This window comes from Miscanthus floridulus, chromosome 10 (genome assembly GCF_019320115.1).
Source record: "Miscanthus floridulus cultivar M001 chromosome 10, ASM1932011v1, whole genome shotgun sequence".
In the NCBI taxonomy this organism is placed as follows: Eukaryota; Viridiplantae; Streptophyta; class Magnoliopsida; order Poales; family Poaceae; genus Miscanthus; species Miscanthus floridulus.
In genome coordinates this window covers 66889508-66914238 of record NC_089589.1, presented here as the reverse complement: position 1 = coordinate 66914238, position 24731 = coordinate 66889508, and the positions used below count along the sequence as shown (strand labels likewise).

At 48.1% G+C, this 24731-nt stretch overlaps 1 pseudogene; it reads right to left on the bottom strand.

Annotated features, from left to right (window-relative positions):
• The window catches only part of LOC136487202 (uncharacterized), a 74180-nt pseudogene that overhangs the window by 34478 nt on the left and 14971 nt on the right, over positions 1–24731 (bottom strand).

Genomic DNA, 24731 nt, shown 5'->3' with positions numbered 1-24731 from the left:
AGATCTGTTGCCATGGCACCCCAAAAGAACACCCGCAAGGTCAATCCTCGGAGCAAGGAGTGGGTCCATCGAGTAGAACTTAGGAGAGGCTAGAGGAGGTGGTGATGGACGGAATCCTTCTAGACTAGGTGATGGGCGGATGACGCCCTACGATAGGTGAACATTCCCCAATCTTTGGGACAAAGAATTAGTAGTCTTTGAAGATTTTTATCTCCTTGGATTTGGGTGGCCGGCGCATCCGTTTTGCCACAAACTTCTTTCGTATTACGGGATTACCCTTGTTCATTTGAACACATATAGCATTCTCCATCTTTCTATCTTCATAAATCTGTGCGAAGCTTATCTTGGCATAGAGCCGTATTTCAACCTCTTCCGCTATTTCTTCCAAGTCAAATCTTTTTTTGGCTCCAAGATGGTCGGAGCGACCTATCTTGTGTTGCGAGATGGAAAGCATCCGAGTACAAGGTAGTCCAGCTTAGTACCTCCAATAAAGGGTGGAAATCCAAGTGGTTTTACACCAAGAATGCAGAAGATGGGCATTCTGAGGATATTGACGCCAAAGCAAATCCAAATCCAAACTGGTCGACGAGGCCAAATAGTGATGACATGGAGCAAGTGGAGGATCTTCTTGACCTTCTTGCTCATGCCAATATCGATGGAGTTGAGTGCACTTAGAACTTTATTGGCTGGCAAATCCAACCCTATAAAGAAAGGGCTCACCCCGCTTATGAGTACTAGTAGGAGGACTTCATCCAATAGGCGTCGCAGAAGCTTAACAATGAAGAGATAGACCAGCGAGTGTTGAAATTCTTCACAATAAAGAAGGTTGACAATGAGCAGAGAAGGAGGCACCCATAAAGGGCATTCGGTGTGATGTTTCCACCCCCACAGGTAATTGTATTCAAGTAGTTCTTTCTTGTTCATCATTGTTTGCTGCATGCCTAACACCAGTTTGTTGATTTGCCAAATAGGACCAGAGGGTGTATATCTCTGAGGCTCCGGACAGGACGTGGCCAACTAGCAAAGACAAGTACAAGCGGCCACGGAGTGCTGCTGACATCACAACGGCGATGAGCAGAGGCGCACCGGTCGACTCGTTCGGATGAGCGGGAGGCCACCCCTAGCCCTGATTGTCACAACCTACGGAGTTGCAAGCAGCCGCTTCATAGGGTGCCATCTGGGAAGAAGAAGAGGAAGGTTGTAACACCACCCTATGGGGTCCATGGGATAAATATCAAAGACTCTCTGCCCCGTAAGTGCTGGGCTTACATCAAGGGGCTGGAGAGTGAAGACGACAACCTGGAGGATACGAAGACGTTGATGTCGAGGACCGCTCATCGAGCGACTACTGCTCCCCCTCCTCTAGTGGAAGAAGGAACTAGCAAAGTGAGGAACACCAAACAAAAAAGGAGTCCACGCCAACGACTGGGACGGGCGGCCCTAGTGGACCGCTCAAAATCAAACGCATTATAAGGCGATCCAACATGTAAGTAATTTTTTGGTGAACTTGCATACTGAAATTTGTAAAGCATGCAGTTGTATAATGAACAATTGTCTTGAAATAGAAAGCCATCTACCGTGCCGTTGCATCTGACTAGCACTGATAGGGGGCACCAGAATGTGACGCCACCGACTAGTCCTATCAGCACTAGAGGCTTTAGCGGTGAATGATCGGCAAAGGTGCCAACAATGGAGGAGACTGCCATGAGCGACAGTGGTGGGGTTTCAAGCACTGCCACGCCTACACCTGGCGCTAGTGATTTGGGGCTAGGACCTTGCGTGGGGCAAGCATTCAATCCCCTAGCACCTCCGACGGTGATGGGCATTAACTCTAGATCAAGTCAAGAGTCTGTTGCTCTAGAGCCCCCAATGGAGATGGGGTTGGGCGCGCCGAGTCGCCCATGTAGGGAGGACAAGCCAGGAACCTCAAAAGGAGCTACCAAGGGGATAGAAGAAGTCCCTCAGGAGCCTCCCCATCCATGGGAGCAGATCTCGAGGTTCTAGCATGTCAGATCCAGCACGGCCTAGGCCCGAGCCCCACCATGTTGGATTGCCACCAGATGTTCTACATAATGGCCAACGTCCACCACTAGATCGCCATCGGTGAGATGCTCCCACCACCTGATCGCTTTTGGTACTACCTCCTAGACCTACCTTCTAAGATATAGAACGTGATGGCATCCTTCTAGGTAGAGCTAGAGCACCTCATCCGTCATGAGGTGCCACAGAGCATCATCCTCTCTAGCGCAGCGGGGACAGATGTCCCCTCGCTCCCTGCCTTCCTCGAGGTCCTGTTGGGGGATGGACCAGAGTATGACTCTGATGACATCAAATGCGATGCCCCACCATGCATGTGCTACCACATCAACGGTGATGATCTTGCTGAGGAGGCGCCCAGGCTCACACCACAGGACCAAAGTCTTCATAGTCGTGCAGCCTACCTTTAGGAGAAGGCAGACCGCTTGCATGCTCGGCAAGTGGACATGGAGGCCGCCGAGGCAGAGCTCGAGCGCCAAAGGTAGGACTTTGCACGGCAACAAGCCCCGCACCCTCTCGACGACGACGACGACACCCGTATGGGGGCTCTGAGCGGCCTCTGCTTCCCTCATGCGGCGTACAACATGGCGGCCGCCCCATGATGCCTGGAAGACATCTTCGACACACTGGACCCAAAGACCAACAAGCGGCTAAACAAGGTGAAGCGGCTCCTTCGTGTCACCCTCAAGCAATAGGCCAAGAGTTCAGCCTCTCGGCATCGCTCCACGCTCTCTCGGCCATCCTAGACGATGGCCACCACCAACAGAGGGTGCTCTGATGCCCACACCCTTTAGGCGAGGGGTGGGGAGCAGTAGTGACCCTTTCGACAATAGCTCTTACTAGTTGCGGACCCGGGGCACCAAGCCTCAGCAATAGGGAAGGCGTGACCTTTATCCTCAGTGTTCCCCCATGCGGTACCGGATCAGCGATGACCATGACATTCGTGACACCATCGAGGCTAGACGCCCCGCTCAGGCGTAGTCCTATACCCCTAAGCGATAGGGCGAGGCCCGTCCTAGATCACTTTGCCCCCCTAGCGTTCGGGGCAGCAATCTGGGCGGCCCCCTACCCTAGGCGTTATCAGCCACCAACGCATATCTCCAAGTTCGATGGCAAGACCAACCCAGACCATTTGCTGGAGGACTACCACCTCGCCATGAAGGCTGCGGGGTCTGACGATGACTTCGCCATCCAATACCTTCCACTACTTCTGTCATGCTCGACCAGAGCTTGGCTCGAGTAGTTCGAGCCTAGCAGCATCCACTGCTGCGGTGATCTCTTTGTGGTCTTCATCGGCCACTTCTAGGGTACCTACACCCACCTGGGGAACTCTTGGGATCTTCGCAACTGCAAGCAGAGGGCCAAGGAAACCCCCTAGGAGTACATTCAGTGCTTCTCCAAGAAGCGCAATAAGCTCCCAAACATCACCGACACCGACGTGATCAACACCTTCATCTATGGCACGTCTAGTGAGGCGCTCATCCATGTGCTCGCCCATGAGACCCCACGCATGACACGGGAGCTCCTAGACATTGCCACCCAATATGCCACTGGCGATGAGGTCATCTAGGCCAACTTCCGCGGTAAAGCCAAGGCCATCGGCCACCTCAGTGGTGGTGATGGTGCCGATGATCCTACCTCGTCCCAGCGATGCCACGATAGGCGGAACAAGGACCAGAAGCATCGCAGGGAGGAGATGGTCACCATGGCAAACCACGCCGCCAAACCTCAACCCCACAGGCACGCTACACGTTCAGAACACTTTGAGAAGGTGCTCGAGTCCCCCTACCCGTTCCATGGGGCCAGGCAAAGCATCTTCTCAAGGACTACGCCACCATGAAGGGCTACATCCGTAGCACCCTCAGTCAATGGGGCAAGGCCTAGAAGCCTGCCCTGAAGGCTAGTGACGTAGTGGATGGCGCCCAGGAGAAAGACAACACATTCCCTGAGGCCAAGTGTTTCCTCATGATCTTTGGGGGCTCCTAGGCGTATGAATCCTGCCGGTAGCTCTGCATCACCGAGTAGGAGGTGAACACTATCCACACCCTCGCCGCCCCAACATGGCTCTGGTGGTCCTAGACGGCCATCATGTTCGACCAAGAAGATCATCTCGAGCGCGTCCCCTATCCGAGGCGTACCCGCTCATGGTCGGCCCGATCGTGGGCACCACACGCCTCACCAAAGTGCTGATCGACGGGGGCAGTGGCGTCAACGTACACTATGCCAGCACCCTCGACAAGATAGGCATCCCTCGGAGTAGCCTGTGCCCAAGCAAGGCACCGTTCTATGGGATTATGCCAGAGAAGGAAGCCGTGCCCCTCGGGCGCATCCGGCTCAACGTCACCTTCGGCCAGCCAGACTACTTCCGCAAGGAGCCGTTGACCTTCAAGGTCACTAACAGCTGAGAAATTGAGTAATAAAAAATTCAGTACATTCACCGCAAGGTGAAGTGTACACACTTAGTCCCCGAGCCTGCTAGAAGATGAGGAATGAATCTTGTAGCAAGGTCAAAGAAAAACCCTTGAAATTATGCCCCTAGTATGTTGAAACATTTGTGTTTAGCAAACATCCTGTAATAGCCATCGAATCTTCTTGAAGAAATCAGCGCATGAATTAACAGGGTAGAATGAAGGACCTAAGCCACCCGTTGTTATGTTTCTATAGAAGGAAAACACAGTGGGCCATAAGATGTCCCATTTAATGAAAACTATAGAGAAGTCAGAGCGACAAACAATAATTGTGAGCAGACATGTGCGTGTGGCGCATCGATTGTGGGAGCGAGCGCATGTGACGCAACACGGTTTTCCAAAAACCCTGGAGATGAAGGGGCAGGGGTGAACCATTATAAAGCACACCCCGCCCATGGTGCACTCCACTTCACGTGAGCAGTTGCACACTCTACCTCCCATTGTCTTCCTTGAGCAGCCTCTGTCAACCCGCCGCCACCATTTCTTCATCTTCTCACACCACCACTTGCACTCGAGCCTGAGTGCCCAAGCCCATTGTGAGAGCTAAGTGAGCATAGCGAGTTCCCAGATCCAGATCTATTGCCATGGCACCCCAAAAGAACACCAGCAAGGTCAATCCTCGAAGCAAGGAGTGGGTCCATCGAGTAGCGCTTAGGAGAGGCTAGAGGAGGTGGTGATGGATGGAATCCTTCTAGACTAGGTGACGGGCGGATGATGCCCTATGGTAGGTGAACATTCCCCAATCTTCGGGACGAAGAATTAGTAGTCTTTGAAGATTTTTATCGCCTTGGATTTGGGTGGCCGGCACATCCGTTTTGCCGCAAACTTCTTTCGTATTATGGGATTACCCTTGTTCAGCTCAACCCATATAGCATTCTCCATCTTTCTATCTTCATAAATCTGTGCGAAGCTTATCTTGGCATAGAGCCGCATTTCAACCTCTTTCGCTATTTCTTCCAAGTCAAATCTTTTTTTGGCTCTAAGATGGTCGAAGCGACCTATCTTGTGTTGCGAGATGGAAAGCATCCGAGTACAAGGCAGTCCAGCTTAGTACCTCCAATAAAGGGTGGAAATCCAAGTGGTTTTACACCAAGAATGCAGAAGATGGGCATTCTAAGGATATTGACGCCGAAGCAAATGCAAATCCAAACTGGTCGGCGAGGCCAAATAGTGATGACATGGTGCAAGTGGAGGAACTTCTTGACCTTCTTGCTCATGCCGATATCGATAGAGTTGAGTGCACTCAAAACTTTATTGGCTGGCGAATCCAACCCTACAAAGAAATGGCTCACCTCGCTTATGAGTACTAGGAGGACTTCGTCCAATAGGCATTGTAGAAGCTTAACAATGAAGAGATAGACCAACGAGTGTTGAAATTCTTCACAATAAAGAAGGTTGACAAGGAGCGGAGAAGGAGGCACCCACAAAGGGCTTTCGGTGTGATGTTTCCACCCCCACAGGTAATTGTATTCGAGTAGTTCTTTCTTGTTCATCATTGTTTGCTGCATGCCTAACACCAGTTTGTTGATTTGCCAAACCGGACCGGAGGGTGTATATCTCTGAGGCTCTGAACAGGACGTGGCCAGCCAGCAAAGACAAGTACAAGCAGCCACGGAGTGCTACTGACATCACAATGGCGATGAGCAGAGGCGCACCGGCCGACTCGTCGAATGAGCGGGAGGGCACCCCTAGCCCTGATCGTCACAACCTACGGAGTGGCAAGCAGCCGCTCCACAGGGTGCCAACTGGGAAGAAGAAGAGGATGGTTGTAACACCACCCTACGGGGTCCATGGGATAAATATCAGAGACTCTCTGCCCCATAAGTCTTGGGCTTACATCAGGGGGCTGGAGAGTGAAGATGACAACCCAGAGGATACAAAGACGTTGACGTTGACATCGAGGACTGCTCATCGAGCAACTGCTGCTCCCCCTCCTCCAGCGGAAGAAGGAACCAGCACAGTGAGGAACACCAAACAAAAAAGGAGTCCTGATCGGTAGGTAGAAACCTCTGCCATCTAGGCTGGTGGTGAAGTCCCCGAGCTTGAGCGAGAGGCTCAAGCCGGAGGAGACACATCTATCGATGCGACGACCCTAGAGGCAAACCCGTTGCCCCTTGGTTTTGAGAAGATGACCATGCCAACAACTAGGACGGGCGGCCCCGGTGGACCGCTCAAAATCCTCCAGCACCTCTGACGGTGATGGGCGTTAACTCTAGATCAAGTCAAGAGTCCATTGTTCCAGAGCCCCCAATGGAGATGGGGTTGGGCGCGTCGAGTCACCCATGTAGGGAGGACAGGCCAGGAACCTCGGAAGGAGCTGCCAAGGGGATAAAAGAAGTCCCTTAGGAGCCTCCCCATCCATGGGATGCCCCTGCCCACATGACACATACCTTCCTAAAGCAAGGTGACCGTGTCGACGTGGTGGAAGAGGAAGATGTTGACCTGCTGGTGAAGACGCTGAAGGGGCACGTTTCATTGGTGAACAATGAATCTCAGGTGAATTCATCTTGAGCCAGTTGATTTTTCTTATCATTCTGGCGGAGTTGTGATTTGCGATTCTATAGGTGGTGTTGAACATTGCCTTGCACTAATGGCAATAGCTGGAGCGGGTCGAGGCCACCCTAAAGGAGAACAAAAGGTTGTTGGCGTTAGTGAAGGCGCTTGAGGAAGAACTGGTCGAGCTCAAGGATGACTAGGGGAGGACACGAATGCTCATGGAGCAACTGGCCAAATGTGCTAATGCTGCTGAGGTGAGAGTTACTGACATCTCCAACCAACTGGCCAGCGTCGATACCCAACATGCCCTTGTGTCCGAAGAGAGGAATGGTAAGACCTTAGGTCTTGCAGCCTACCAACCTATCTTTGCTGCTGCTGTAACGACATTACTTTTGTAAGTGCAGAATTGGTGACTCAGTTGTTCCTAGCCCAGGAGGCAGCAGAGAACTTGGCGAAGGAGAACGCAGCTGCTCAAGAGGTGCAGCAAAAAGCCATAGACGAGCTGCAACGTAAGTTGACATAATGATTGGTTTTCTGTTCTTTGGGTATGATGGTTTTTGACATGTTGTCTCGGTGTTCGCAGTGGTGCACGCCAACTCTAGGGTGTAGTATGAAGATTATGAGCTATGACTAAGGGCCACCCGCGACAAGATAAAGGCTACCATTGTTGGGATAACGCCAGTGCTCAACTTCATCGATGGGAACCCAGCCCCACCCCTAGTTGGAGATCTCAACATCAATCCTCTTCTACCGTACCCCTTTGTGGAGAGGTGCAGGGCATCCTTGGCGAACTTCAGGGCTTACATCCATAGTGTCGTGTGTACCACCGCTAGGCACGCTTTGGCGGTGGTCCGGTCCGTGTATCCAACGGTGAGTTTGGAGGTCATTGACACTGGGTTCATAGCTAGGACGAAAGACGATGAGGCCGAGCAGCTCACGGTGGAGGCAACAAAGTCATCCATCAGGCTCGTTGAGGACCTAGACATATTCGGGGACAAGGAGCAACAAAATCAGAACAATTAGGAAAAAATTTAGTAGAAAACTTTAAGCTTTTGTTGGTCGGAGATGTAACTATAAACATGATGTCTGTTTTGGAGTTTGTCTAGTTCATATGTTAAATATGAGTTAGTTGCTTCCCAGTTGGTTCTATACCGTGTCACCAGCCCTAACTAGCCACCAAGCTCTATAGCGCGGAGTGTCTAGCACCCGTGTGCGCATAAGAGAATAGAGCATCACCAAGGAGCTGCTGCTAACTGTCCATAACGTAGAGCGTGGCTCATGCACGTGTAGGAGCGAAGTCGAGGCCAGGGCTGCTTCCAGATAGCGTGACCAAGAACGTGGTTGGTCAGCGTGTGAGGTGGAGAGTACATTGGAGATATTATGCGTGGAGAATTAGAGAGAATGGCATTATGGAGGTGTATCATTATGGAGAATAACTGGAGAATTAATAGTTGGAGAGACATGGCGACAAATTGGAGAAAACATGAAGAAAATACTTGGAAAACATAACGGTGAAAGAATGTAAAATGCAGTTAGATAACATAATTGGAGAAATCGGTGCAAACTTTATTGAATCATCAAATATGGACAAATACATATCTTTAGTAGGACGCTTCAAGGATAGAAACGCCTAAAGAGCTCGATGTGCCAGGAATTGGGAATGTCTACCCCTTTGGAGTCGCATAGCCTATAGGAGCCTGGTCGGGTGACCTCCTTGATGATATAGGGGCCCTCCCAATGTGAAAAAAGCTTGTACAAGCCATCAAGTTTATGCTTCCTTCGGAGTACCAGGTCGACGACCACAAATGACCGTTCCTAGATGTTGCGATTGTAATAGGCCTTCTAGATAGGTGGTCGTGCGAACACATGTAACCAGGCAATCAACATCTTCCAGTCGGGCGATAGCTGACTTCTCTTCATCAAAATTCTCAACCCTTGGTGCTTGGAAGGCAATATCGTCAAAATGGCCTCTGAGCCATACACCAAGTAGTATGGAGAGATGTCGGTGTTACGACTGGTCTGGGTCTAGAGTCCCCAGACTACGGCCAACAATTCCTTCAGCCACCTGCCCGAATGCTTCTCATCTTTGTGATACAGTCTCTTTTTGAGGGCATCTAGGATCATGCCATTTGCCCATTCAACCTGGCCATTAGCTCTAGGGTGGCGATGAGACGTATTTGATAGAGATGCACTGGTCTTCGCAAAGATCCCAAAAGTCATTGCCAGTGAATGTAGGACCCAGATCGGTTATAATACTATTTGGTAGGCTAAATTGGTGTATGATATCCTTGAACAGGTCGGCTGCCTTTTTCATGGTTGCAGTGACGAGGGGCTTATACTTGATCCACTTGGAGAACATATCGATGGTGACATACACGTATTTGAAACCTCCCGAAGCTAGTTTGAAGGGCTCGATCATGTCCAGTCCACAGAACGTAAAGGGCCAAGATGTAGGGATGGTTTGAAGGGCTTGTGTAGGCACATGTATCTGCTTGGTGAAAAACTAGCAACCCTTACAACGCCGAACGAGCGCTTTAGCATCTGCCACGACAGATGGCCAGTAAAAACTAGCTCGGAAAGACTTGCCAACCAAATTTCTGGAGGCTGCATGATTGCCACATGAACCGGCATGGATCTCGAGCAATAACTTTTCTCCCTCCTCCTAGGAGGTGCACTTCTGCAATAGCTCTTCCTTGGCGTTCTTTTGCATTAGCTTGCCGTCGACTAGCGCATAGTGCTTACTGCGGTGAATGAGTTGTTCCATCTCTGTTTTGTCACTCATAACCTCAGCTATGGTAAGATACTTGATGAACTGGTCTCTCCAATCAGGGCTAGGAGTATGCACCGCCTGGACTAACTGCTTGGCTAGGGGCATTTCGTCAACTAGCGGCCCTTCCCTGATGGATGGAGTCATGAGATCTTGAACAAACACAACTGCTGGGACTTTAGCTCTAGAGGATCCCAGTTTAGACAGGCGGTCGGCTACTTGATTGGTGTCCCGAACGACATGATGATACTCGATGCCGTAAAATTTCCCTTCCAATTTTCTGATCTCGGTGCAATACGCGTCCATCTTCTCGCTAGTGCAGGACCAGTCCTTGTTGACATGGTTGATAACCAGGACAGAATCACCGAACACCATGAGGCGCTTGATGTTGAGTTCAATGGTGATACGGAGGCCGTGGAGAGCTGCCTCTTATTTAGCGGCGTTATTGGAGGCCGGAAAGATCCAGAGTACATAGTGGAGCTTGTCCCTAGAGGGGTAATAAACAACATGCCTATGCCAGCGCCTTCAATGTTGAGTGCGTCGTCAAAGTACATCTTCCAATGCTCAGGGCGGTCGGCAGGTATAGGCTCTTGAACCTTGGTCCACTTGGCGATAAAATCTGCCAAAACTTGCGACTTAATAGTTGGTCAGCTTCTAAACTTGATGGAGTAGGTGCCGAGCTCAACCGCCCATTTGATGATACGGCTGTTGGCTTCTTTGTTGCAGAGGATATCACCAAGAGGAAATTCAGTGACTAGGATGACCTTGTAATACTCAAAATAATGACGGAGCTTGCTGGATGTGATCAAGACTACATACAACAGCTTCTAGACCTAAGGATACTGAGTCTTGGACTCGTTCAGGACCTCACTGATGAAATAAACTAGTCACTGGACCTTGTGTGCATGCCTAGCCTCCTCGTGCTCAAAGACAATAGCCATGCTGACAACCCGAGAGGTCGCAGCAATATAAATTAGTAAAGTCTCATTAGGCTATGGCGCGGTCATGATTGGAGGTGAAGTCAAGAATTGTTTGAGCTCAGCCAAAGCCTTGTCCACTTCCTCTGTCCACTTGAACCGTTCGCTAGCCTTTAGTAGCTTGAAGAAGGGGGACCTCTCACACCCAATTGCGATATGAAGTGGCTCAGAGCCGCCATGTGTCCCGTAAGCTTCTGGACGTCTTTCACACAGGTCGGCCGCTTCATTATGGTTATAGCCAAAACTTTCTTGGGGTTCAACTCGATGCCCTGAGCGCTGATGATGTAACCTAGGATGATATCGGATGGAACACTAAATACACATTTAGGGGGATTCAATTTCCATCGATATTCCATGAGGCTTTAAACATTTTCTCAAGGTCGGTGATGAGTCTATCAGTGGTCTTGGACTTAACCACTACATCATCAATGTAGGCCTCAATGTTGTGCCCCATTTGATCTTTAAGGCAACATTAAATGGCCCTCTGATATGTCGCACCAGCATTTTTGGGTCTGAAGGACATGGTGGTGTAATAGTAGGCATCGTACGGCATGATGAAGGACATTTTGATCTGGTCCTCCTTCAAGGAGATCTGGTGATAACCAGAATAGCAATCTAGAAAGGAAAGCAATTCACAACCGACGGTGGAATCTATGACCTCGTCAATGTGAGGTAGACCGAAGGGGTCTTTAGGGTAGTGCTTGTTGAGATTGGTTTAATCAATGCACATTCTCAATTCTTTATTCTTCTTTTGAATGAGCATTGGGTTAGCTAGCCACTCAAGATGATACACCTCTTTGATAAATTTGGCTGCTAAAAGTTGGTTTAATTGTACCCTAATAGCCTCCTTCTTGTCCTGCGCGAAACATCAGAGCTTCTGCTTGATTGGCTTTGTGGTCGGTGAGACATGTAAGGAGTGCTCGATCGATTCCCTTGGTACTCCAGGCCTGTCAGCAGGTTTCCATGCAAACACGTCTATGTTGGTACGCAGGAAGCTGACGAGCGCATCTTCCTATTTGGGGTCTGGGTGGGCCCCGATCTTCACGGTCTTGGTCGGATCGGCAAGGCCAAGGCTCACCTCCTTGGTTTCCTTGGCCTTGGTAGCTTCCCTGGATGCCTGCATCGTCAGGATCTCCTAATCATCTATGAACACCTTCTTGGATTCGGTGAGGCAGGCCTCCATGCGCATAGAGAGGTCGAAAGCTTCACCGAGGGTGAGGCTTTCCTTCTCGCAATCATGGGCAATGGCGAGGTTGGCCTGTAGGTAAAGGACTCCTCTAGGCACCGGCATCTTTAGCACTAGATAGGAGTAGTGCGGTATGGCCATGAACTTAGTTAGAGCCGGACGGCCAATAATGGCGTGGTAGCCGGTGTCAAAGTCGGCCACAAGGAATGTGATGTACTCAATGCGAAACATCTCAATGGTGCTGAACTGTATAGGTAGTGTGATCTCATTGAGGGGCTATGATGCCCTGCCTGGGACAATCCCCCAAAAGGGAGAGTCAACAGTGGTGAGGTCTTGCCTGGACAAGCCCAACTCCATCATGGCGCTAGCAAAGAGGATATTGAGGGCACTCCCTCCATCGATGGGGACCATAGTGAAGCACACCTTCTAGATGATGGTGTCTAGAATGAGCAGAAAGCATCCAGAGTAAGGAATCTTCGTCCACTGGATGGCCCTGGTCATGGTGATGGGCTGATCTGACGAAGGGAGGTATCTGGGATCGGTGATGGTCTCTATAGCCCTGATGGCTAGAACCCACCGGGCAGTGAGCTTTTGGTCACGCCAATTCTTGGAGGCTGCATAGCCCCCGAAGATCATGTGGATGGTCATGCTGGGGTGTTGGAAAGCGACACCCGCATCTCTGCTGGGCTGACGATCCTTGCCCGTGTCGTCATCGCGGTTGTCGCGCTTCTTGTTCTACTCTTTGAGTAAGGCCTTGGCGAGGCCCATGCACTCCTTCATGGTATGCTTTGCACCCTTATGGACTGGGCAGTGGCCATCAAGGAGCTTGTCGAACTATGCGCTATAGTTGCACTTAGCACGAGGCTGTTCGACTGAGCCGATGAAGTTGTTAGGTCAGTGGCGTCGCAACTACCCAGGGTTTGTAGCCTTCCGATCTATCACGACGATCGCGATGGTCAGAGTGGTGTTCACGGTCATTGTGATGGTAGTCGCGGTGGTCGATGCACCGATCGTCGTGGCGATCGTCGACGAGCTGGTCGATCGGTCTGGGGAACTGGGAGACGTCTTCTTTATGGCGCTGATCGGCCTCTTTAGTATCAGCGTACTGGTTGGCCATCTGGAACATCTCGCCAATCATTGCTGGTGGCTTTCTACTGAACTTCCTATGGAGCTCATCATGATGATAGAGCCCATGGCAGAAATAGGTGATTACTTCGGAGTCGAGGATGTTAGGAATCCAGTTTCACACTTCCGAGAAACGTCGGATGTAGCTTCGAAGGAGCTCTCCTATCCACAGGTAGATCCTGGCCAGGTCATGCGTCATTGTTGGTCGTTCATAGGTCACCTTGTAGTTCTCGATGAACATTCCCTTGAGGTCATCCCAAGAGTCGATGATACCTGGCTGGAGGCTTGTGACCCAATTCATTGCAGCGAGTTGGAGCATAACTCGCAGGTAATTCGCCATTACATTGGTGTTGCCACCGCCGGCTTTCACGATGATGGTATAGCTCATCAGGCACTGCTCAGGATTGGCATGGCCGTCATATGGCTGGACCCCGTAGATCTTGAAGTTGGTGGGTGTTGGTATTTATTAACTTGTCACTTATTTTAATAGCCACCTACTAATTACCTACATCTCCTGACATTACTTTACTAGGTTTTCATCCCTAGCGATGGTGCTAGAGATGCTTGTTGGTGCTGCCTAGCAGCACTACTAGAATGATACTAAGTAGTTCATTATCATCTTATGTGACTAGAAAGAATAAATAGATATGACTGAAAAAGGATCTGCAAGTGCACAAATAATATACCATTATAGCACTTCACCCGAGAGTATTCTAAGTATCGTTATTTATATTTTTACCACAAGAAAGGTCTAGCATGGACAAGTATTGATAACTTATACTATTGATGGAGATGTAAACCATAACCAATATTCTAGTCAAACTAGGGGTAAGTCATAGGACAAGATATATATATAATAAGTATTGATCAATGATAATGATAAATCACTCAGAGTACTTCTTTCTATGGCAATAGCATGGTCAGGTAGAATATTGGAGGAATAATTCCTAAGTCATCCTTAATTATAAGTCAAAGCATACATTGATTAGTGCAATTACACCTAGTAATTATGGCTAAGATCATCTTCATATCTACACATAAGGGATATTACTAAGGGAGATTAAGAACAGAGCTTGTCCCCTTCGTAATCAGATCCTACATGCTACCTACATCGGGGAGTGGACTACAAAGGACTTAACGGGAGTGTCACATCCACGATCTACCATATGGCCTAGAATATAGGGTGTATTCATTGGTAAACAATGTATAAGCACCATGCTTATACAATATCGACCACCCACCCATGTTACCTGAGAGTGAGCGCTATATGAACTTATGCATGCATATGATGATAATCCAACTATACTAAGCATATAATCAAAGTAGACGATGAGCATTATAACGAAGGACATGAATAAGATGAATACTAATATTGTCATAACAATTGTAGCAAGCATATAAAAATAATGGAGATACAAAACAGAGAGGGGGTGCAAAGATTATACCAAACCATGTTCTTGACACGATCGGAAATCCAAGCGAAGCCTGCTTGCCTCCCTCTAGACCTAGCCTAACTAGCTATGCCCTAAAATATGCTGGAGCTCTGAGGATGATTAGGATTTCTGTCTTCTCAAATGACTTGATGACTAGGGTTATGCCTGGGGGAGAGGCAGGGGCTGGTTTATATAGCCCTGAGGGTCCAACGTGATCCCTTCGATCAAATCGACTTAAGCAATAGCTTAGATACATCCTCAAAGGCGGTGGGAAACTGACATAGCGACAAGGTTGACAGGTGGGCCCATGGGGGCTAGGAGGCCTGATAGTGGGGCTGGGCGGCCCTAGATGTCATCCCCTTACTCTCTGTTTTGGTGACGTGGCTTCTGCAGTGTTCTAGAGTCTTCCCACGTAGGTACCGCGGTGGAACTCCATATTTTGCTTTGACAATTAGGTCCTCCTTAACTATTTTCTAATTAAACCCTCCTAGAAACACAGATTAACCAAAACTTATGAAATATATTAGTTTAAACCCCTAGACCTTTGTTGATGATCTCAATTGTGCCCTTATATATGTTTTATTGACGGTTTATAATGGTTGTTAACTACCATCAACAAATTCCCACAAGCTTAACCTTTGCTAGTCCCTTAGCAAAGCTAAACTCAGTAAATGGATCAGGAGTTGCGTCAATACTTTCACTCCTCAAAAGTACACATGTGTTCAAACAAAAATTCTCCTCTAGATTAAAATAAACCGATCTGACTTTCAAACTTACCCATATTACCTTCAACTATGGGGCTCCTTAGCCTTCACTTGGGTCTTGAGTAATTGAAAGACAGAACAATCAAGTCAACCACTATGTCTCAAGTTCTTTGCTCAACCATTATTCCAGAGTTTTTATAGGGTTTCAAAATAAAACTCAGAGCTTGCATTGTATGACACTCTCAAGTCTCTCAATATATGTGGTATTTGTGGATCCTTACCAAGACAATAATAATGCTATGCCTTTCTCTTCCTAGAACTAAGGCTTATGTGGAGTTCACAAGTAGGGAGAAAGCATAGAGCATACTTACAATACATATATTGTAAAGTCAAACCTTGGATCCAAATTGAGTTAAGTCATACAATCAAATCAAGATGTGCATGTATATAATGGATATATATGGTGACGAACCTAATTCTACTTTGCTCCTTGAAAATATATCTCTCTTTTGAAACTTGGAAACAACTTTGCAAGAAAACATGGGCTATCTTATTCGTCTCTTCTTTTTCTTTTCTTTTTTAGGAAGGCATCTGAGTACCCATTGTTTTCAATATCTTGGACACTTATCCATTTTTTTCCTTTTTTCTTTTCATGAATAACTTTTTGCATAGCCTCATGCTTCTTTTGACTACAACAAAACTTTTGAGAGATAGCAACAAGAATTTGGAGCGTTTATTTGGTTGATATCCTATAGTGTATATTTTTAGTGTTCACACCCAGTGTAAGAGTAAAATATTTTTAGGCGGATCTAGATAGAATGGCAAGGCTTTTGTGCCTACCCCCAGTGTAGGAGTACTGCATATACGGGTGGTGTGTACGTGATCTTGATTTTAAGAGCATGACAAACCTCTCATAAGGGTCAACAAAGCTTGACTAAACTCAATACAAAACAAGCAGCATATATGTGGAAGTTTTTCTAATCTAAATATCATATATGGCTCTGGTAGAAATTCAAGCTTTGTCATACAAGGAACTCATCATGTAGAATTTTCATGTTTTTCAAAAGATAAATCTCTAGAACTCTACTATCACTTGAAACATGATAAATAGCAACTCAGACCATCTCATATCATATCCATCAATTATCTAGACTTAGATCAAGCATATGCTATCCACGAGTTGCAAGTTCAGAGTAAATTCTTATATCAAGACAGTCGTATCCAAAACCTAGGAGAATTCAAGGCTGAAAACTAGGTACTTGAAAGAAATTACAATAGAGAAACTATTCATCATTTCCATTATAAGAGATTATCTCAGAGTCCATTTATTTAGCTCTTAAAAATCAAATTTTAAAGAAATCTAGACACACACTTTTTTTTATTGTGGTTTCAAGATTTAAGATCACACCTTAATACTAATGTATATATATAACTAATCAGCTAAGATAAATTTTTATTTTGTTTTAGTTTGTTATGCATCTCTTTATTTCTTTAGCTAATATAAAGCAAACTCAAAAATAGTAAAAGTAAAGGAAAGAAATACTTAGCTAGATACACGGGGATGCTCCTCCCCCAAGCTAGATGCTGCTGTGGTCGATTGTTGAATGTTGAGTGATCCTTCTCAGAGTGGGTTTGCCAGCTGATGTCCTTCTCATTCATCCAGAAGTTGGGTTCCTCATGTGTAGCAAGTATGGCAGTGGTTCATGAAGATGCACTTTGGGTGGATGAAGATAGCCGTGTAAATTTGCTCTTGATCTTATGTGTCATCCTGCAAAATACTCCAACAAGAACACCAAAACTTGTGGTACAGATTAGGATAAGGGGTCAGCAGCCAGACATTCAAAGATTTGTTGTCCTTGGAGGTTTAGATAGATTTTCTAATTGACAAAGTTCTAGCAGGATGTCTATTTAATATTTTTGGATTTTCTATTTTATATAATGCAGAAAGGAAATATGCATGCATGTTTATTTTTATTTTTATGCCACCAAAGTGAATACTTCCGTACGTGTTTACACACCGTAGATTTATTCATATGGGGCTTAGGATTGTCCTGATGCAATGACGTAATGCAATAATGAAACTTTTTATTTTCCTTTTCTACATGCAATTCTAATGTAGAAAAGTAAATATGCTAAAGAGATAAATAATTTATGCAATGCTAGAAAGTAAATATGGATAACTACCATTGTTACCTCACGATGAGTGTTCAAATTTTAAATTCCTTCGGACAGGACTTGACTAGAGAGAAGTCCTTCATACCTTGGGTGCATCATCCGGTCTCAGCGGTGGAGACCCAGATGGCTGCACATCTTGTGATGGTGACTCTGATGATGATGTTACCTTTTCTTTCCACACCTGCTTGGGTTGTGGACTTATCTTAGGTGGAGTGGGTTTATCTTTCACAGGCGCTTTAGGTTCTTCATCTTCCCATTCATTCCATCGGGGTTGGTTCCTTTGACGTTGGGATGATCGATGTCTCCTCCTAGAGCGGCTCTTCTTCGGCTGTTCATAAGTAGTATAACTATTGAAATAACAGCGTACCTTTTCTTCAGGGAATTGAAAGTGGACTTATCTAGATCCGACATAGATGATCGCATTGGTTGTGTTGAGGAACGGTCTTCTAAGGATGATGGGTGTATCGTCCTCTTCTTCTCCCATGTTCAGGACTATGAAATCAATAGGGGCATAGTGATCTTATATTCTTACCATAGCATCCCTTTCTATTCCCTCAAGGAATCGGATTGATTGGTCCACCATCTGCAACTGCATATATGTAGGGAACAAAGGTTCATTACCGAATAAATATTCATACGTTACCTTGGATATTATATTGATGCCTGATCTAATGTCGTAGAAGGTCTTGTGGAAGATTCTTTTTCCAATGGTACACTCGATCGTCGGTATGCCAGGATCATCTTTCTTAGCAAGGAATTGTGAAGCAAGGAGGTGGTCATACTCATATCAGAGTGTGTTGATCATGTTGACCATTTCTTCTTGTGGCTGACTGGTCGTGTTCTTTCTCCTTCTTCAGTTCTTCTTCTTCTTGGTTACTTTTGTCTCTTCGGGTAGGTATGCCTTTTGTGGATGACTAGCAGATTGCATGATGCGGTTCTTGAAAGAGAACTTCTCTTTCTTATCCTTGATCGTGAAACAGATCTTGGCACTGTCCGCGTAGATGATGGCTTTTGCGGTGCTCAAGAAAGATCAGCCCAAGATGATGGGTGCCCTTTCATCTCCACCTATTTCCAAAACCACAAAGTCTATGGGAACATATGATTGTCCCACTCGAACAATGTCATCTTCAAGAACTCCCATGGGGTAGCAGAGTGACTAATATGCATGCAGCAAACGCATATTTGTGTACAACAGTGGATCTTGTAAAATTTTCTCATAAATTACCTTAAGCATGATGTTGACACTTGCTCCAAAGTCACAGATAGCTTCTCGGAAGATATGAGGTCCAATGGCGATAGGGACTAAGGTCTCCCTTGATCACCTTTCTTGTCAGGCAAGGTGTAATATATGCACCTTCCCATTGATGGCTCCATGTAGTAGTAAGTTGCATTGTGAATATCGACAAGATTTGTAGTTTCTAGATCTTCTGGCTACCCTAGAATCTTACCTTTATCGGATGGAGGAACAGCAGCCGCCAGCTGAGCTATTTATGATTCTATCATTTTATTAAAGCTATGCTGGTTCTTAATGGCAGAAACAAAGCTATCCATCCTATTATTTATATTTTCTAGAATTTTATCATCGGTAGCTACCTTCTTAGATAATCCTTCCATAAATCTAGATTGGCCAGCAATTAATTCTCTCAAGGGTGGTTGATTGAAGTTATTATAATTATTACCTTGATAGTTACCTTGGTAGTTTGGCCTCTATTGCTGGTTCCATCATTGATTCTGTTGAGGACGATAGTAGTTGTTGTTGTTGACAAAGTTTACATCATCTTGGGTTTCAGGATAGTTATTCCCTAAATGCCTAGTGTTTCCACATACTTCACATGTCATGCGGGAATCTTGAATGTGCATGACTTCTTTCTTTTCATTAGCTCGATCTTCGAGCTTCTTCATCAGTACGTCCATCTTGGCAGAAAACATGTCTACCTCCTTGAGTTGATGAATACATCAACCTCTCTTGCAGGTCTAAACATGTTCTTCATTCTAGACTTGGTTGGACGCCATCTTCTCCACAAGAGTGGTTGCAGCTAGAAGTGTAAGTGACAAGAATGCATCTCCAACAGCAGCATCCATGGTCTCACGGGTACTATTGGTTAACCCATGGTAGAACATCTGCATGAGTAGCCAATTCTCCATCCCATGAGGACTTTTGATATATAGTCTTGAAAGCGATCCCATGCCTCAGGGACAGATTCATCATGTTGTTGCTGAAAACTTAAAATTCTCCCACGCAGAGCATTGGTCTTGCCTATGGAAAAAACTTTGCTAGGAATGTTGTAACAACCCAAAAATCCATACACCTAAAAATACCAACTACAAAATTTTTCTTAAAAACTTCCATGTGATGATGAGTGTCAGGCATAGTAACCCAACCTAAGAAATGCATTAGGTCTAACCCCAACCCAAGTTAACACATAAGCATGGCATGTCATTAGTTAATTGCGTTTATTTAAATTCTAACAAATAAGTGTTGCATACATTGAATGTGATTTGGATTTCCATTTGAGTTATGATATGCTTAACAACTCCAATAAATTAGGTGCACCAATTTGGAATTCAAATTTTAGAACCAAATTCAAATTCAAACAAAAGAGATGAAATGATAAACAAAATAGAAAAAGAAGAGAAAGGATGTAGGCCTCGCAAACCGCCTCGGCCCGCGCCAGCCAGCCAGCCCAACCGGCCTGCCCATCCTTTTTCCGTCTTCCCAGCGCGCGCGCGGCCCACGAGCTGGCCCAGCGCGTCGCCCACGCTCGCGCACCTGTCTGCCTCGCTCGCAGCCGCTGGACCCCGCATGTCAGCCGCACCCCCGTCTACAGTGTCATCTTCCTCACCTACGCCTCAACTGCCTACGCGACCGGCGCCCGACAGCGGTGGCAGGGGCGGGCCAAGGGGTCATGCCCGGGGCATGACCCTGTCCCCCTTGCGCCGTGCCCACGCAACCCCGCACCACCGTCTGATGCGATGCATCCGCCTCCACCGCACGATGCCATCCGCCCTGGGAGGCATGGCGCTCGGCTATAAAGCCAGCCCGCACGCCGCTCACGCCCAGCGCCCTAGCTTCTCCCTCAGCCTCCACCACCGCTTGGTGGCCCAGCAGCCGCACCACACCGAGAGTAGAGGGCCGAGAAGGAGATCGGGAGAGGAGGATCGAAGCCCCGCACGCTGCCGAAGTCACCGGAGCCGAAGGCAACGCCGTCGTCGTCATCACGATCGCGGGTCGGCACTGCACGGCACTACTTCCAGAGCTACATGGCCGCAACTCGACACTGCACCGCCATCCTTCCTTCCACAGCACCCACGGTGAGCCCCGGTTCATTCCCTGCTCGCCACTGGACCTTGCTACTTCGGCCATGGCGCTCCATACCGTGAGCGCGTAGGCCAAGGCCATCCCCGGCCTCTAGGCACACCAGCACAGCACACTCACTTTGGCCGTGACCACCCCCGAGCCCTTGGACGCTGTAAGGCCCATCCAGGTTCCCCGGGCGCCGTAGCCGAGCACGCATGCCGCGCTCGCAACGCCGCTGCCATGACGCAGCCACAGGTCCGAGCACCCGACCACTGGTCCGAGCACCAGACCATAGGTCCGTGCACCCGACCACTGGTCCGAGCACTAGACCACAGGTCCGAGCACCCGACCACTGGTCCAAGCACCAGACCATAGGTCCGTGCACCCGACCACTGGTCCGAGCACCAGACCACAGGTCCGAGCACCCGACCACTGGTCCGAGCACCAGACCACAGGTCTGAGCACCCGACCACTGGTCCGAGCACCGACCGCCATGGCCAGTACCGCCGGGAGCGCCTGGCGCCTCCTTGACTCGCCCATTCCATTCGCTGAAGCCACGGGTAACTCACGCACACGCCGTGACCACCCCGCCGGAGCCCGTAGTGACCCGCGCGCCTCGCCGTCGTCACCATGTCGCCGTGGCCGTCGGGAAGACCCTACCGGCCACCTAGAAACCAGAAGTCCTGCCCTGAGCTTGGGACGCCCTCGCCGCGTCCACACGGATCCATAGGAGCCTACACGCCCCACTATGACGCCCTCCGAGGCCATAGCCACCACACCGACGCCGTCGGCATGATCGGAAGGCCGTTCGCCATGGCCAAAGCCACCAGAGGCCCTGGAGGACCCCTCGACCTACCCAACATGCCCGCTGGAGCATTGTGACGCCCATGCGCACCATAGAGCCGGCCAATGCCGCTGCACCCGCGCCATTCCCGCACGCCGGTTGTGCTCGAGCCGCCGTTCGCCGTGACCAGTGACTTAGGATGCACCATCCGTCGCCCTGACTCCACCATTGCAGTCACCATGGCACAGGGAGGCTTTTCCCCACCTCTATTGGATGCCTGAGCCATTGCGGGAGCTCGCCGGTGAGCACGTCGCCGGCGGAAGCGCACCGTGGAAGAAACAGAGGAGAAGGGGCAAGGTGAGCAGTGCAGCCCTGCACCCGGTGCACATGAGCCGAGCCGAGGAGAAATGACGATGGGCTCGGTCCTCCATGGACCCTGCCTTAGGACCATGGACCAGGAGCGCTGGTCCACTGTGAGCCACATGGTGTGAGCCGTGCTGCGGACAAAGCCCAATAAGAGCCCACGGCCATGACGTGGCTGCGCCACAATGTGCCACGTGTTCGGCCCAACTCGACCCAGACCGGCCCAACCCGAAGCCCAACCGACCCAGTTCGGACCCAGCCCATATTGACCGTTGACTGGTCAACGCTGACCGTTGACCTAGCCCCACATGTCAGTGACACGGACACCCTGGACCCACACGTCAAATGATGACATCATGTGGGACCCACATGTCAGCAAGCCACGTGGACCAACCACAGCATGACACGTGTCAGCCCAGGATTAATTCAGCCTTTTTCCATTTTCAGAAATGATTTAAACTTCGGAAATTCATGACTAATTCATACGACCTCAGAAAAATACGAAACCAGGACCAAAATTCATCTAAAATCAAGCTCTACGCAATGGACCCATGTTTGAGTGCATTTGGCTCTTTTGAATTCTCATTGCTTCTTTGTGCTATTCTATAGACGTCGCTAACGCGACTATAATGCAAATGTTGCAGACTCGGAGGAGAACCTGACAGACGAGGATCATGAGTACCGTGAGGAGTACGGAGACGACCACACTGAAGGTGCCACATCCCACCCAATCTCGTAGCACCTATTACGCATGGCTAATATAGAAATGCTAATGCTTTACTTTACTGTTGTAACCATACCATGATAGGACTTGCATGGTAGAATGCTTGCTTGAAAGCCTTTACCTTGGCGCAACCTTACCCCTGCATACCCTGCTATTAGGCTAGACACATGCTTACTACTGTACATTTCATTACTCATACTTCTACTACGCTTATACTACGTGCGTGGTGGATACTGGTATTATCTGGACCATGGGGAGAGTGCTGTGTGTGTGACTTGGGTGTGTGGAGGGTGAGGGTTGTGTCGACCAAGTTGGAGTATACGATGAGCCTGGGGCAAGTCTTGCTATGGGATGCTACCTGGGCACCCCTGGAAATGGATACCTGTGGTGGGTAAATGGTATATGAGGTGGACCTGGGTGTGAACCTGTGATGGGAGGAGCCCGGGATGGAGGTGCTGTGGTGGCACGGTAAATGAAAACCCTGATGGAGACATTCTGGCTTGGTCATCCCTAAGGACTTACTAGTACTCAGATTCACCAGGAAGCCTTATGTACCACTCACCCTATATGGTGCGGGACGGCTGGACTACTTGGTAGGATATTGCCACTACTGCTAGGTTGATAGCGGACAGTGTAAGGAGGTACGGGGCGCGGAGGATTTCCCCCACACCCTTCTGAGACTTCATGGAGACCTTGTGGACCTAGCTCATGACTCACAGTTTCAGCCACCCCAGACTAGACTTGGGGTGAACCAGGGCTAAATGGTAGAGTGGCATTATCCTAGGCTAGCAAGCAGTTGGAATCAGCCTAGTTGACGACGGTCAGCAAGGAAGGCGGATCTTGTGGTTATGTAAAACCTCTGCAGAGTGTATGGTTGATCGATCGATACATGTGCTGACCTATCGGCTATGGACCTTTCCTGGGTTTCGCTTAAACTAGATAGTGAGATGAGTCCTTCTCTTCTTCCCCCGTGAGAGAGTGTCGGTCGTAGCCAGGGGTTACGGGCCTTGAGACAGTGCTGAGAGGGAGTTGGCCTGTCGACTGAGCGATGGTATGGTATGGTATGGTATGGTGATGGTATGGAGATGGTGGTATGTCGATCCCAGGATCGAAACTTGGCTCGAAAAAGGGAATGGAGTGGAATGTGTGTGGGAATGGTGTTAAAACTTGACAAATATCACTATTTACTTGATATGCTATTGCATAGGAAACCCCAGCTTTATAGGTTCCTTTGACTATGTCCCACTTGCATCCAATTTCCACAAAGCAATGCTCATAGGGATGGGAGTGGCCAGTACAAATCATACTGATAAATTTTGGCACATAGGTTCTGCTGAGGAGTATAGCTCCGAGGAGTTTGACGGTTGAGGGGTTCGTGCCTACGCTCGAGTTTGGCGATCTTATCTTCAAGCTGTTCTGAATGAATGCTACTTTTGATTCCGCCAATGCGGCGATGTAATAAATTATGTAATTCCGCACTATTTGTACTCTGATATTATCGTTGTATGGATGTGATATTCGACTGGAATTTGGGTAATATGATCTACCACGGTCTTATTACACTTCGACTCTATGGATTTCCCTTCGTGGAAATTGGGGTTGTTTCAAATGTAGTGGAGCAGTTTTCCCATGTAGTATTTATATCTTTGTTAGTGTAGAACCACTACTTCGCCTTCCCCAAAAGTGAAAATGAGAAGAGGTGAAGTAGTATGGCGTCCTTGGTTACTCCATTGATGGTGAAAGGGTTGTAGATCTCCAGAAAGTGTTGGAGATGTGCACTCGCATCTTCATGTGCCTTTCCACAAAATTGGTTCGCTTGCACCATATTGATGAGAGCCGGCTTGAGCTCAAATCCATTGTCTCCAACATTGACATTAGATCCAGTATGGATGTTGGCAATGGTTGGAGCAGAAAATTCGCGGAGAGTCCTGTCAACCATGGCTTCAAATTCTGGTGTTAAGCTTTGCCGTATATGGTTGTCTTCTGACTCTAAAGCTAAAACTTTTTTGAGTTTAGCCTTAGTTCTCTTAAGTAGTGCTTCTGGATTGTCAAAGTAGTTTGTCGGAAGATCAAAACCGGTCATACATTACCCTGCATAAGATAAACAAGTATACAACACAAGGGTAAGTCTGTTTGAGCAGAGGTCAATGATTATTTCGATCACATCAATGAGCATAAGTTTATCAATACTTCC